Source organism: Muscardinus avellanarius, assembly GCF_963383645.1.
Source record: "Muscardinus avellanarius genome assembly, chromosome: 10".
In the NCBI taxonomy this organism is placed as follows: domain Eukaryota; kingdom Metazoa; phylum Chordata; class Mammalia; order Rodentia; family Gliridae; genus Muscardinus; species Muscardinus avellanarius.
The window spans coordinates 50,187,127-50,193,505 of record NC_137796.1 but is presented as its reverse complement, the minus strand read 5'-3'; positions in this window follow the sequence as shown (position 1 = coordinate 50,193,505).

The window sequence follows — 6,379 nt, the reverse complement described above, 5'->3', positions numbered from 1 at the left end:
CGGCGCAGAACCCGCCTCCCCCCGCCTCTCATTGGGGGAGGGACACGCCCGTCACCCACCGCCCCCACCCGATAGGGGGAGCCACTGGCCCCGCCGCGGGGGGAGGGGAAGCCGCCGCACGCCTTGTGCGCCTATTGGACGCTGTTCACGCCGTTCTGCAGGAGGGCCCGCCCTTGTTTGTCTGAAACACTTCTTATAGGCGTGTGTTTTGTGCCAGTCATTTCTCCAGCCCCGCCGCCTTAAAATAAACTCCAATTTGATAGGCCAGATTTCCGGCATTCCGAGCCTCCCTCAGAGAGCCTGATAGGAGCAGCGCTCCAAACCGCCTGAGTAGGTCCGCCTCCTTCTCACTTTCATTGGTTTACTCGCTAGTCCGCAAAATGAACGTCTTTAGTCCTCCAGTCACAACGACTACCTTCCCGGACCACTCCCAAGGAGACAAGGAGGGCCTTCCCTTTTGTCTCTGCAGTGGTTGTTGCAGATGTCCATCTTCTGTGTCACCACTGGATTGGGCAATGAAGGGTGGAAAGCGTACCCTCTCTCCAGATGGTGGGACTGCAGATGGTCTCTGATTGGGTGAAAAAGGGGATCCCTGAGGCGCTCTTTGGCGCGGTCCAGGCAAGGATCGGAGCGAAGACGATGTTTTTAAGGTCCTCGGGGAGGGGGCGACCCACCCTTTCAGGAAGCAGTCGCCCTACTACCCGAAGTATATTTTGAATGCCTTCTTTCTGTTTGAGGCGATGGAAAGTTAGACCAATATTGAGGGTACTGCCCGGGAGCTATGTCCCAGCCACTATACCCAGTTTCTCTCCATCTCTAACCTACTCAGTGCCTGAGGATACCCTCTCCCCAAATTTGACCTGTTCTCTCTGTATAAAACCACTTGCTGCTGGCTACTGCCTTCGGACTCTGCCAGTCTCCAGCGTCATTTCAACACTCCGCCTCTAAATTCAGCCACAACCCTTTTAAGGTGTACGGAAGAGGAAGGATCTTTCCTTCTTGCCTGTGCAGACACTCCTGGATTTACTTCTTCCACTCCCCTTAATGGAACTAGGCTAATTCCTCTCCTGTCCTACAGGTCTCAGTTCACAGGCCCCCACCAGCCTAAATTCCTGGGTTTACCCCCTGATAATTCAGGCCAGCAGTTTTAGTTTGGGTAATGGGGATTAAACCCAGGGGGATTCTACCTCCAAGCTGCACCTCCAACTCTTTTCATTTTTGAAACAGGGTCACTGTACTTGGGAGGCTGGGCCAAAAAGGTTCAAATGCTCCAAACTAGCCTCAGCAATTTAGCGAGACCTTGTTTAAAAATAAAATAAATTGGGCTTGCGGTGTAGCTCAGTGGTATAATGCCCTTCATTTAAATCGCCAGTAACTCTCTCCCACCTCGGCGCTTGCGCGTGCAAAAAATACAATCTGTTCAAACTGCTGAGGCTGCCCCAAGTACTGGGATTACAGGCTTGCTCCACCACGCCTGGCTTGGCCCAGCAGTTCTCCCACTACAATCCTGACCACGCTGGGTCTTCAGGAAGCAGTGGAGGGCCCTATCATCTAGGGGGAGGAGAGGCTCAAAGGCTCCATCCTGCAAAACCAAAACTTGAAATTACCCAGTTCCTGCAGTGGAAAGTTCAGGAGGGAGACTGACCCAGAATCTCTTCTAAAGCTTTGTGCCTTTACGGGGCTGCTTTCTGAAGGGCACTGTACTTAAGAGAGTAAAGTTGAAGGTACTGGGGGTGTAGCTCTGCAGTAAATGCTTAAAAGTCCTGAGACCCCGGTTTCCATTCCCCAGCACCAAAGAGGGAAATGAGAGTCTAGAGTCTTGAGAAAGGCGGAGGACACCCCCAACGGTGCTATGGAGCCTTGGGAAAGGCGGAGGGCACCCCAAAAGAAGCCTTTCCACTCAGGTGAAAGGGAGTTCCCAAAGTTGGGGTCCTTGTGGAAACTAAGTTTGAAACGGAGCCAAGTGACGCAAGCCTGTAATCCCAGTACTTGGGATGCTGAGACAGAAGGATCGCACGTCCGTGGCCAGCCTGAGCAATTTAGCGAGGGCCTCAGCAACCTAGCAAGACCCTTTTCAAACAACCAAAAAGCGCTAGGGCTGTGGCTCAGAGGTAGAATGCCCCACTTGGTTTAATCTCCAGGACCTCAAAAAGGGCTGCAGGGAAAAAATGGGCCAGCGCGAGTATGGGGAAATAAAAGTTTTGAGGGAGCGTCCACTCAGCTCCCAGTCACAGCGAAAGACCCCCAAAGCCCATAGACCGCGGCCCGGCGGCTTCCGGGACGGCGAGGGGTGGGGGGAAGGAGAGGCGACGTCACGGCGCCGGGGAGGGGCCTATGGCCACGCCCCGTTCTCCGGCCACGCCCCCGACCACGCCCCGGCCCCGGCCCGGCCTGCGCGGAGCGGGCGGACCGCGGAGAAGCCGGCGGCGCCCACGCCCAGGCCGCTGGCCCCGGGCCGCGCCCGCACAGCCGCCCCGCGCCGCCGGCCGCCCGCCCCGCCCCGCCCCGCCCCCCGGCGCCGCCCGCCGGAGCCCCGCGCCCCTCCCCGGCCCGCGCCCGGCCGGCCCCGGCCCCCTACCAGCTCGGCGGCGAGCCTGGCCGGCCGTCCGGGATCACACGCGGCAGACGCTGGGAAGTTTTGGGGGAGGGAGGGGCGGGCCTTAAAGGGACCACGACCTCTTTTCAGCCCGGGAAAAAAAAAAAGTGTGTGGGGGTGGGAAGGAAAGAGCCCGAGGAGGACACGAGGTCAGGAAGAAATGGAAGCGCTCCGAGTTCACGATCCCAAGACCTAATTCCCACCCCCAGCAAACAGAAAGTCTTGCAACTGTGAGATTCACGCGGCCTTCCTCCGGGCCAGCCAAGTGTTGTGTCGGTGCAGGTAATGCGCGGTGGACGGTGCACAGAAGAGGATGCCAGTGGCCAGCCCAAGATGCCGCAAGTCGTAAGCGGCGCGGCAGGGTTTGTCTGACGTCAAAGCAGATGCTGAAGCAGCGCGCTGCGGCGCCCGGCGATGGGGGCGGCGCAGGATGGAGGAAGACACGAGCGCCGGCCCTGGGACCACCCGGGCTCGGCGTGGAGGCTCCAGTTTAGTAGCTGTCTGGCATTGCAAAGTAATTTAGCCACGCAGGGCCTGAGGGACCCATTAGGGGGCTGGTGGTAGCACCTTCTCCGGGGTGGTCCTCAGGAGTGCGTGGAAAAGGTACCCCAGCAGTCTACCCCCATTTCACAGATGACCGACAACAGGCTTACAGAGTGGGAAGAACAGGTGGAAAGTCCAAAGTCCCGCGACCTCTTAAAGAGCAGCTTTCTAGTTTAACAGTCCACCGGGCGTGATCAGACCTTCACAGGTTTTTCTACACACAATTACCATATTCTACTTCTCCGGAGGTCACAAGCACTGCCTTCCGTTTAGCACATGTCCACAGCTCCCTACTGCCTCGGGACTTTTGCACCAGCGGATCCCTCCCCCTGGACAGCTTCGGGGTCTTGTTCCTTTCATTCTGACAGCCTTGGTCTCACCTGACCAACAGCACCGCCTTGTTAAACGTTCGTAAGGATATGTGTGTACATACACACACATACACACATACGTACTGGGGATTGAAGGGAGGGCATTCCAATTCCAAGCTACACCCTATTTTTAATCTTGAAACAGGGTCTCATTAAGTTGCTGAGGCTGGCCTCAAACCTGCACAATCTTCCTATCTCAGCCTCTCAGCCTCCCAAGTACTGGGATTACAGGCACGCACCACCATGCCCAGCTTCCATACAGAATTTTAATCACGGTGCCCTATTTATCCACTTTTTTTTTTTTTTTTTTTGGTGGTGGTACTGGGGGTGGAATCCAGAGCCTTTCTACTTCCGGGCTATACTCCCAGACCTTTCAGACCTTTTTCATATTTTATTTGGAAACAGGGTCTCACTAAGTTGCTGAGAGCCTCACAAAGTAGCTGAGGCTGGCTTCGAACCCGTGTGATCCTCCTGTCTCAGCCTCCCAAGCGCAGGGATTACAAGCGTGCGCCACCACGCCCGGCTTATTTATCCACTTCTTTACTTCTTTATTGTCTAGTGAAACTCCCATGTAATGAGGTATTTCTGTGTGTGTGATACTGAGATTGAACCCCAGGGATATTTTACCTCTTATCTACACCCCCAGCCAGTTATTTTATTTTATCTGTGGTACTGGGGATCGGACCCAGGGGCATTCTACCTCCCAGCTACATCCCCAGCCCTATTTTTTTTTTTTCTTTATTTTGAAACAGGGTCTCACTTACTTGCAAAGTACCTCACTAAGTAGCTGTTTTTATTTTTTATGTTGAAAGACAGTCTCACTAGATTGCCAAAGCTAATCTCAAACGTAGGATCCTCCTGTCTCAGCCCCTCAAATACTGGGATTCATGTGTGTGTGACCATGCCCGACTGTGAGTTTTGTTTTGTTTTCTTTTCTTTTGGTTTCCTGGGAGGTGATCCCAAGGCCTCATATATGTTAGGCAAGCACTCTACCACTATTCCCCAGGCCTTTTTATTTTATTGATTGATTGATTGATTTTTTTTGTGTGTGTGGTACTGGGATTGAACACAAGGGCATTCTACCTCTGAGCTACATTACCAACCTTTCTTTCTTTTTTTCCCTTTCTTTATTTATTTTAGTGGTACTAGGAATGGAACCTAAGGGCATTCCACCTCTGAGCTACACCTCCATCCCTGTTTTAATTAATTAATTTATTTATTTATTAATTTATTTATTTATTTATTTTTGTGGGTGTGAGGATGAAACCCAGAGGTATTCGAACTCTGGACTACACCCCTGCCCTGTTTTTTACTCTTTATTTTGAAACAGGGTCTCACTAAGTTGCAGAGGTCCTCACGAAGTAGCTGAGGCTATGCTGGGATTACAAGCATGTGCCACCACACCTGGCCCCTGTTTTATTTTTTATTATTATTTTTTAAAAAAACAAGTCTAGGAGTGTAGTCAGGGGCATTCTACCTCTCAGCTATACCCCCAACCCTATTTTTTATTCTTTTTTTTTTTTTTTTTTTTTTTTTTGGTGGTACTGGAGGTGGAACCCAGAGGCTTTCTACCTCCGGGCTATACTCCCAGACCTATTTTATATTTTATTTAGAAACAGGGTCTCACTAAGTTGCTGAGAGCCTCACTAAGTAGCAGAGGCTGGCTTTGAACCTGTGTGATCCTCCTGTCTCAGCCCCCCAAGTGTGGGGATTACAAGCGTGTGCCACCATGCCCAGCCTATTTTTATTCTTTATTTTATTTATTTTATTTTATTTTGTGATATATATATATATATTTATATATATATAATTTTTTTTTTAAATTTGGAAACAGGGTCTCTTAAACCAGCAAGCCTGGCTTCTAACCAGTGCAATTATCCTGTCTCTGCCTCCCAAGCGCGGGGATTACAAGCGTGTGCCACCACACAGGGCTCCTGTTTTATTTTTTATTTGGAAACAAAGTCTAAGTTGCAGGCCTCACTGAATTGCTGAGGCAGGCCTTCAAACCTGCAATCCTCCTGTCTTAGCCTCCCAGGTACTGGAATTAAAGGTGTGTAGCACCATGCCCAGCTACTACCCCTTTTTATTTATTTGTTTTAATTATTATTATTTTGAAACAGTGTTGTTAAGTTCCTGAGGCCAACCTCAAACCTCAGACCTGATCTTCCTGTCTCAGACCCTCCATATAGCCACCATATCCAGTGTGTGTATATGTTTGTGTGTGTATGTACCGGGGATTGAATCCAGGGGTGTTCTACCTCTGAGCTATACCTCTTTTATTTTTTATTTTGAAAAGGAATCTCTTAGCCAGGCATGGTGGTGCATGCTTATAATCCCAATACTTTGGAGGCTGAGACAGGAGGATCACAGGTTCGAGGACAGCCTCAGCAAGTAGTGAGACTCAGCAACCTAGTGAGACCCTGTTTCTAAGTAAAAATAAAATAGGTCTGGGAGCCAGGCATGGTGTAATCCCAGCATTTGGGAGGCTGAGGCAGGAGGATGCTGGTTAGTGGACAGCCTCAGCTACTTAGTGAAGCCTTCTGAATTTAGTGAAACCCTGTTTAAAAAAAAAAAAAAAAAAAAAAAGAGCCGGGCATGGTGGTGCACGCTTGTAATCCCAGCATTTGGGAGGCTGAGACCCGAGAATTGTGGTTCGTGTGCCGCCTCAGCTACTTAGTAAGGCCCTCTGCAACTCAGTGAGACCCTGTTTCAAAATAAAGACTAAAAAATAGGACAGGGGGTGTAGCTCAGAGGTAGAATACCCCTGGGTTTTATCCCCAGACCCCCAAAATAAATAAATTAATTAATTAATTAATTTAGCCAGGTGTGGTGGTGCACGCTCGTAATCCCAGCATTCAGGAGGCGGAGA